A 9,419-nucleotide genomic window follows, 5' to 3' on the forward strand; every position below is an offset into this window, starting at 1 on the left:
GTCTAGCTCAACAGCACTACGAGGATTTGAAGAGTAAGTGCAAATATAGTTAATGCAAATATAATTAATAAAGCAAAAGTATGCTGGAGGCTAGTTGCTGCAATTTGAAGTTAACTGACTGAGGTAGCATGTACACAGAGTGAGACATTTTACTGTTAATGTTATAGTCTCTTTTTCAGAATGCTGAGAAGGACCAGCTTGTTATAGGCCCGCCACCGTTGTGAAAATAATCAATTTCACTGGTCAGATTTCTAGTCATTTTGCTAATATATTTACATTATAGAACCCTCCACAATATCACCAGAAGGGGCACGTAGGGACATATACAGCAGTGAGTCCCTACATTCATATTAATAGGCAATTTTGATTAGTATTACAGTTGTGGCCTAACAAAGAATATTTGAAGTATCTTATATGAATAGGTTGATTTTTGTTTATTTTACTTTATTTATGAAGTATTTTTATATTATTTTTTCTGTCCACTTTGTTACCCTTATGTGAGGGTAATATTAGAAGGGCTTGACTGCCCACCCCCTTATTGCTCTGGTTTCTGATAACTTACTCCTTTTTCTTTTCTTTTTTTAAAGTTGTATTTACAGGAAGAAATATAACTTTCAATGTGATCATTTTAACATATAACAGGGAGCCAAACAACTTCTGCCTCCTGGCCTTTTTTCATTACTGTCTCTGCAACTTTTATCATTATTGTTTTGACATGTTGATCTTAAAAAAAATTCCCTAAAGGAAGAAAATAGATTTGCGTATTCCAATTTTGTTCCGCACTCTGTTGGAGGTAGCTGCTGCTGTGTGAATTTGCAGTTGTTTGAATCAACAGTACTGATTTTGATAACTCAAAACTCATAATGATCAAGATATTCTGGTTTAACAAATTATACACACTACATTTTGTAGAGTAATATTCAAATAATAATTTATTTGAACATCAAATTGAAGTAGTAATTAAATAAGCCTCCCTACCATTTATTGTTTGCTAAAGGTGAAATAATTAAGATTTCCTTAATTATTAATTCATAAATATTTAAGACCGCACAGGTGCCGACCCCAGTGCTTCATTATGTGTTGTCTTTTTTCGCCAATTTAGTCGTTTTCTTAAAACGTTAACTTTTTCCTCAACTTGCATCTCGCACCTATGTCAGAAATGTTACTTTAACATTCATTAGCCAAGTTTGGAAGACAATTAAACTTGTCATGCTCAGGGAGTTTGTACTAGTATAATGACAATACTTTTGACAATAAAACAAACTAACCAAAAGAAACAAAAACCATGTATAGCTTGTCTGCGTTCGTCAGGGACTTTGCTAAATAAGTCTGAATGTAGTGTGTTTGAATCTATTAAAGTGGCTGAGCTGAAACACGGTGCTTCCTCAACTGATCCTGAACCAGAGGGATGATATAAGGCAGGAGGACACACCTGGACAGCTCATGGGTTTCCCTCATATTCATTACTTATTTCAATTGTTACATATTCCATGCATTACTTATTTAAATCATTACTTATTTCTTAGTTCTTTATAAAACACTTTGTTGTTGGAAAACTACTGACAATGCATTGCATGTTTTTAAAGTTGCATATTAAAAAGAACTGTACACTTGACTCAAATCACTGATTATTGACATTCTACCACTGATACGTTTAAAAGCACACAGTTGTATTTCACAATATATGTGGAAAACTGCAGTTTCCATTTGTATCCAGCAAATGATATTGAATAAATAATAGGTTAAAGCTCTGCGGCAGACCCACGAGGGTAGAGGGTGGCAGACTCCTAACAGCCTGAAAACAGTGAAAGACTAACCGAGTAAAGTTCTTTTTAGAAAAGTTGTATCTTTTTAGAAAGTTGCTAAGTCACCACTTAGTCACGGGATGGTATGTCTGAGCCAGAACATGCTGATGAAGGACTGCGGAGCAAATGAGATTTTCCCTGAACAGCTGCAAGGTGGTGGCAAATCTATAAAAAAACTCTTGTGTATGCTGACTAAGAAACATGTCAAGAATTATTAATCACTGCTATAGAGGAGCGAGGTGTAAGCTGCAAAGACACACAAGCCCAACATGACAGTTTTTATTACTGACCATACAGAATCTTGATGTTGGAGGTATTTTGGGAGAACAGGCTCCGAGCACAGCTGAGAGCAAAACTTTGGAGGTGACAAGTATGATCATGCGCTAATGTAGTAATATGGAGTTGTCATGTCATAATTAATTATATATTGGTTTGTATACTGATGTAACCTGCAAATTTTGTTGGGGGGGGGGGGGTGTTTGTGTAAACACATCAGTATGGATGTGCTGCGTACCCTATGTAGTCTTAACATACTCATGAATTGTTAGCTGCATTACACTGGTAGATCTGCAGAAAGGCAAAACTCTTATTCTGACTGATAAGTAATTTACAAAAGTAATTTTTTTGTTGTTTTCCTTTATTGTGCCAAAGCTTTTGTACAATAATTCTCAGTGGTAGAAAACATGCCTGCCTCTTAAATTCTACTCAGTTTACATTTATATCTTAAAACCAGTTGCCCTCCTACATTGCTTGTGAGCCTCAATAAGATCTGTCCTTAGACGTAATGCCTTCTTAAGTAAGTTTCCTCAAAGCTCCAATTGTAAACACGATGATGAAACAATACAATTATATATTTGTATTTACTTTCTGGCTACTTTTTACTTTTTGGCACACCCGTCAAACGTTGGGAACACCCATTATCCCTTTCCTTTTCTATTATGAATATGCAAATATGTCCAGATTTGAGGCTCTCCATACAATAACAGACGTCTAAATATAATATTGACGTCTTTAAACGTACATACATAGACACATCCGTTCTACAAGTAGGTTTTATTCTACACGTGGCTTCACTCCGCCTCCCTCGCTGCACCTCCACACAAGCAGTTTGACGCGCGAACATTAAAGTGCCTCTGAAAAAAAACGACTTGTGGAAAATTAACGCCTATATTGAATTTTTGTATTTTTCAGTTCCTCTAGACAGCTAAGCCAGCAACGATTCATAGTCATGAGCAATTGTGCATCATCTCAATTAGTGGCACCTATCCACTCTGGTAGTAAACCTACACTGAATGTCTCACATCAAAAAGAAGCTGCGGACTCGGACGACAAAGACGTTGAAACTGGTCGTAAAGAGAACCCAGATTGTAACTCTAACAGTGTTGGTCTGTGTAGCTTGAAAAGACTGCTTTCTCCACAGCGGAACAAACTCTCTGCATATACCTGAAAGTGAAGGTGCAAGCAAAAACAAACAGGACAGGGGCTGATGCTTCCTCTGAGTAGTAGAAGGTAACGTCTTACGTAACGACTACGATAGGGAGCGTCATAACGTAACGGCTACGTTAGCTAGCTCGCGGGCGAAATAGCTAGATTAGCTAGCTAGCGTTAGACTGCTTTCTCCACAGCGGAATAAACTCTCTGTATACACAGAGAATTTGTCCTGCTGTGAAGAAAGCAGAAGTGAGATTGTTACGACTGCATCTAGTGGGGTCGTAACAAGTGGGGGCTCGTCCTCTGTTTTTCCTCTGGCTCTGTTTACCTGTTCCTTTTAGGGTTTTTTGTGTGCCCCCTCTCTCTGGTGTTGTTGTTTGTTTGGTTCTGGCTGGTGTTTTTTTTTTCTTTGTGGGTGGGGTGTGTTTATACTGACTATTGTGTGCTATTTCTGCCATGTTTGATTTGTCTGCTTTTTCTATTTGTCCGTCTTTTGACGCTCAGTTTGAGCGTTGTCGAAAGAAAGACTAGATCTTTTGTTGGTAGCTGCTTTGTATAACGCGGTTGTACCTCACTCTGCTAATAAGAGGGAGATAAATGGATTTGTAGAGTCTTCCCTTGTTGTGGCTGGAGTTCTGCCAGAATGGGAGTTGTCGCTGGGTGTTACTGTTGGTTCAGCTCATGGTGTGGACAAGGCAGAAGTTTTCTCCCAAGGTATCTCCCAGGGTTGACCCCATACTAGAATTGAAATTGAAGAAGTTGGAGCTGGAAATTAAAAAAAACAGGAACAACAGGCTGAGCTGCTACGTCTTCGGGCTCTACAGGTAGAGGCAGAAAGGGAGGTGACACTTAAAATGGATGAGTTTGGGCTTGGGAAAACCCATACCTCTTCCTCGGAAAGATGTCTCTCCAGCACCAGTAAGCCCTGTACCTTCGGGGACACCAGTACCCAGTTCCCCTCGGGTTTCTGCTACCCCAGCTTCCTCTGCCTCTGCCTCTGGACGTTTTGATATTAGTCGACAGATTGCCTTGGTTCCTACTTTTAGGGAACATGAAATTGATGCATATTTCCCAGTGTTTGAGCGCATAGCATTGACTTTAGATTGGCCCAAGGAACTATGGTCTCTCTTAGTGCAGTATAGGTTAGTTGGTAAGGTCCAAGAGGTGTATTCCTCCCTAACACTTGAGCAGAGCCTAGGTTATGACATTGTGAAAGCAACTGTTCTCCAAGCAGATGAACTAGTGCTGGAGGCATACAGACAAAATTTCAGATGCTTAAAGAAAAACCCCAGCCAGACATTTGTGGAATTTGCCAGGGAAAAGACTGTTTTGTTAGAGAAGTGGTGTGCTGCTTGTAACATTACCACAATTGATCAATTTAAAGAGCTCATACTGGTTGAAGAATTCAAGAGTTGTCTTCCTGAGAACATTGTAATGTATTTAAATGAACAGAGAGTGTGTAACCTATCTGCTGCTTCTACACTTGCTGATGAGTTTTTGCTGACTCGCAGAACTGTTTTTACGGCACCTGTTTCCCATAGTGAAACTCCCAGTCATGCAACTCGCAAAAGGACTCCTGTGAGCTCCCCGAAACCTGACGCCTCTGTTTCGGCTGTTTCTGTGGAAACCCGTGAGTGCTTCTACTGCCATGAGCGTGGACACATAGCTAATTGTCCTGCTTAAGTGCAAGAATGCCTGCTCTCAAAAACAAATGGTAAGTGCTGTAAGCACTGTATCCACAGATAAATCTTCGATTCTTCCCCCAGATGCTATGTTTCAGCCTTTTCTTTTTGAGGCATATGTTTCTCTTTTTGAGGCAGATGAAGACAAATAGCCCATCACAAGTTTACGGGATACGGATGCTGCTGTGTCTCTTATGTTGGATACTGTGTCGCCTTTTTAAACTCAGACGTTTTGTGGTAGTGACAGGTTAGTGTAAGGTTTTGAACTAGGAGTACTCTGGCTCCCACTGCATAACATTTACCTTAGAACAGATAGTGTCACAGGCTTGGTTAAAGTAGCTGTTAGTTCAGCTTGCCCATAAATGGGGTGTTCTTTATATTAGGAAATGACATTGCTGGTGGTATTGTAGTCCCCTTACCTGAAGTAGTTTCAAGCCCTATTGATGACATTATTGCCATTGAACAGGCAGTATTTCCTGCATGTGTGTTAACGTGTGCTCAAGCTTGCAAATTTGGGTGTACTGTGTCATTGGCTGACACGTTTATGTGTCATCCCTCTGTCCTTAAGCCTACCATCTCAGCATCTGACAATGTGTGTATCACTATTGATAAGCCTATTCTGTCTGGCCCCATTTTGACAGAGCCTATAGATCGAGTTGTGTTAATGTCTACACAAAGGGCAGCCCAATCCCTTACGCACTGCTTTGAGTTGGCTGAAGGAAAAAGGCACCAACGCTCAGCAACAGCACTACTCCATTCAAGATGGTGTGTTAATGAGGAACTGGTCTCTGTCTACTGCAAGTGAAGGGTGGGAGACTGTCCACCAAATAGTCGTCCCGACACCATTTAGGTCTCATGGTTTGTATTTGGCTCATGAACACCCACTTTCTGGACATCTAGGGGTTAGGAAAACTGTACAGAGCATTTTGTCACATTTCTTTTGGCCCTCTGTAAATAGCAACGTAGTTCATTACTGTATTTTTTGTCACACTTGTCAAATGATTGGAAAAACCTACCCAAGTGAGCCCTTCTGCTCCATTTTGCCTCATACCAGTTGTTGGTGAGCCTTTTGAGAGATTGTAAGTAGATTGTGTTGGTCCCTTGCCCAAGACCTGCACCAGAAATAGCTACCTCCTAACACTTGTGTGCTATCCAGAGTCCCAAGGAGCCCTAGAAAGGTTCCACCAGACATTCAAGAATATGTTAAAAACATACTGTCATGATTTTGATAAGGACTGGGATGAGGGAGTGCCCTTTTTGTTGTTTGCCATTTGAGATACAGTGCACAAATCTACTGGCTTTAGTCCAAACACCCTGCATTGTGGTGGATCAGCGCGAGGTCCCCTTAAGATACTGTATGAACAGTGGTTGTTCTGCCCTTGATTTTGAGTTTGTTGATAAACTTCGAAAGAGCTTGTGCACCATTCGTGATTGTTGACTTCACAGCTCTTGTAGATAAATTCCCCTCTTTGTTTTCTGATGTCCCCACTCGCCCTTCCGTGCTACAACATATTAGAGGTAGGATCCCATCCACCCATCAGACATCTATACCACCTAAACCCCCATAAATGGTCTATAATGCAAAAAGAAACAGAATATCTTTTAGAACATAGTCTTGCTGTCCCTAGTTGTAGTTCTTGGTGTTCTCCATGTCTGCTGGTGCTAAAATGTGATGGTACTTTTCGTCTCTGTACAGATTATCGTAAGGTTAATGCTGTTACCATCCCAGACCCGTTTGTAATGCCGAGTGGAAGATATCCTTGATTGTATTGGGTCAGCTGTTTTTGTTAGTAAACTTGATCTTTTGAAGGGTTATTGGTAGGTCCCACTCACCCCTCGTGCATCAGAAATATCTGCTTTTGCCACACCTGATTCATTTCTCCAATATACTGTCATGCTTTTTGGTCTCCGAAATGCTCCGTCCACCTTTCAGTGGCTAATAACTTTGATACTGGGCGATGTGCCTAACTGTGAAGTTTACTTGGGTGACTTGGTAGTTTATACTCACACTTGGGATCATCATATGCAGATACTAGAGACTGTTTTTAGGAAACTGCAAGAAGCTTCAATTGTTCTAAATTTGGAAAAATGTCAAATTGGTAAAGGTGTGATCACCTATCTTGGAAAAGTTGTTGGTCACGCTATGGTGTGCCCTCTAAATGCCAAAGTGCAAGCCATACGTTCCTTTCCTCCTCCCCTAACAAAAAGGTAACTTAGCCGTTTTTAGGTATGGCAGGCTACTACCGCTGTTTCTGTAAGAACCTTTCTGATGTTGTCACCTCTTACAAATTTGTGTTCACAAGCCTGTCAAGCGGTATTTGCATCTGTAAAGTCTCTATTAATTAGTTAGTTAATTAGTTAATTAATTAGTACACCTGTTCTTGCCGCCCCTGATTTCAGTCGATCATTTAAGTTAGTGGTTGATGCCAGCAGGACTGGGACAGGTTTGGTCCTCCTACAAGACGATTCCGGTGGGATTGATCACCCCCTTTTGATTGACAATGTGCTAGCTGATGCTCTGTCACAGTGCTAATTGGGTGTTTTGTTGTTGTTTTGTTTTGTTTTGTTTTTTTTAATTCTAAGAAATTCACTCTTATGGGGGTGCGTGTTGTGTGCTGTGTTCATTTGGTGCATGTGTTCCGGGTCAACTGCCAGGATTTCCACCCTGTTTGAGACTCTGCCCCGCTCCTCGCCAGGTTTTCCAGCCAACTCTGTCGGGTATTTAATGGCCCCTCCCAGGAGAGAGAGAGAGAGAGAGAGAGAGCTTGTTAGTTTGGAGTTTGTTTGGCTGTGATTGAAAATGTGTATGACCTTGTTTTTCCCCATTTTTGGACTTCGTCTTTGGCTTCACCCCTCCTGCTTTGGTAGCTGTGTATATATACATATACATACATTTTGTGCATAACTGGCCACTCCGTATTCATCTCTCCGTTCTTTTCTGTCTCTCAGGTTTCTGGCTGTTCTGATGCAGGCAGACACTCATGTTCAGCCGCGGAATTTATTGCGACAGCTGCTGCACGTTCTCAGGAGTAAAAGGAGGCGTCAGATTGGTCAGGGTGAGGGCCAAGGCCACACCCCCACCCATTCCGCTGTCGAACACCTCAACATCCAGCAGCTCGGGTAAAGACGAGAATACACACCGCGTTTTACTACACAGCCTATTAAGAGTAGATGATTTTACAGTTTACACAGGTGAAGCTCAGTCTTTTTCTCCTATACATATACAAACATATTGTAGTTAAATGAGCAGTAAGTCATTTAGCAGTTCTTCTTCACATTATGAAACAACCATTATACTGACATGTAGTGGCCTGGATGTTTGAGCTTGTGCACTAAATCTATTTTTAACATGGATGACCTGTTAGGTTTCCCAACATTGGGAACAGCTGCTATATGAACGCCACTCTGCAGTGCCTACCGAGTATCTCCTGCTTCTGGAGACCCATCAGAGCTCAGTCATCCTGCTTGACGGAGCCTTCTAGTTGCCAGATGCTCAGGTACCCGTTCAGAACCAGAGGCTTCACATGGGTCTAAATGAACTGTTTAATCATGAGTGCTTAAGGAGGTGCTGTGATGCTCAGAGATATAAACCACTTGGTCTCCCTGTTGCTGTGTGTAGATGTTTTTCAGATCTGCAGCAGGCCCGGCTCACCACTCGCAGCACAAAGCAGAAGGTGCAGCTCCTGGGAGCCCTGCTTGAGTGTGTTTCAGCCCGCTGCCCTGCATTCGAAGAGGACTATGAACAGGTCCAGCTAAATGGCCCCCTCAGCCATTCAGAACACATCAGAACCTCACGCAGTACCCTGCAGGAACTGCACACGGCCACCTTTTTTTTCTCACCGTGCTGCTGTTGAAGTCCAGGAGCAAAGCCTCCTCTGATGTTCTCCTGTGCTGTCCTCCACAGGATGCTCATGAGTTCCTGATGCTCTGCTTACTGCAGCTGAAAGAGGAGGGAGAGAGACTCAGGGCCTCTTTCTTCTCTTACATCTGCCCTGTGGAAAACTTTTGAGTTTCATATCAAGTCTGTGCTCACATGCACCAGGTAATTATGTATCACTGTTCCATATCTCATTTGTGTTAATGGACTGGTCTTAACCAGTCTTAACGTGTTTGTTTAAAGTACATTTTCTCACAGAGAGCAGGCGCTTTCTCCGGACATCTCTGTTTAAAGTGTTCATGAAAGTTTCACAACATACATAACTTAAATGTGAACATTTAAAATGCTCACCAGTTCAGCTTCTATTCATCACATAACTTTCAAATCCCAGAGTGTGTGAGTTTGGGAAAACATAACTGACATGGACTGAGCATTCTACGTGCTCTGCTGGCTTTGCATTAGTGTACATGTTTACTGCTTTGATGCTCCACATTAGATAAGCTGTTATCTACGAGTAAAACATACACAAGCATATTAGCATGTGATAACTCACACACTGTATAAGGGATGCAGCAAGTTATTTCTGTGCAAATGTTTTAATATTTCTGTTCTCCATTTTGTGAA

The 9,419-nt window shown here is 41.4% G+C and overlaps 1 long non-coding RNA gene across 2 annotated transcripts; it reads left to right on the forward strand.

Annotated features, from left to right (window-relative positions):
* Positions 1-3,358: 3,358 nt before the first annotated feature.
* LOC118240789 (uncharacterized) lies at positions 3,359-8,006 on the forward strand. 2 transcript variants are annotated; one of them, XR_014125285.1, is made up of 4 exons: positions 3,359-4,950; positions 5,057-5,165; positions 5,560-5,776; positions 7,868-8,006. It is a non-coding gene; the product is annotated as an uncharacterized LOC118240789 (long non-coding RNA). The 2 variants fall into 2 exon arrangements; XR_014125286.1 differs by lacking the exon at positions 5,057-5,165 and adding an exon at positions 7,574-7,636 and having other exon boundaries at positions 7,890-7,963.
* Positions 8,007-9,419: the final 1,413 nt, after the last annotated feature.

Source organism: Electrophorus electricus, chromosome 9, assembly GCF_041902795.1.
Source record: "Electrophorus electricus isolate QZ-2024a chromosome 9, ASM4190279v1, whole genome shotgun sequence".
Lineage (NCBI taxonomy): Eukaryota > Metazoa > Chordata > Actinopteri > Gymnotiformes > Gymnotidae > Electrophorus > Electrophorus electricus.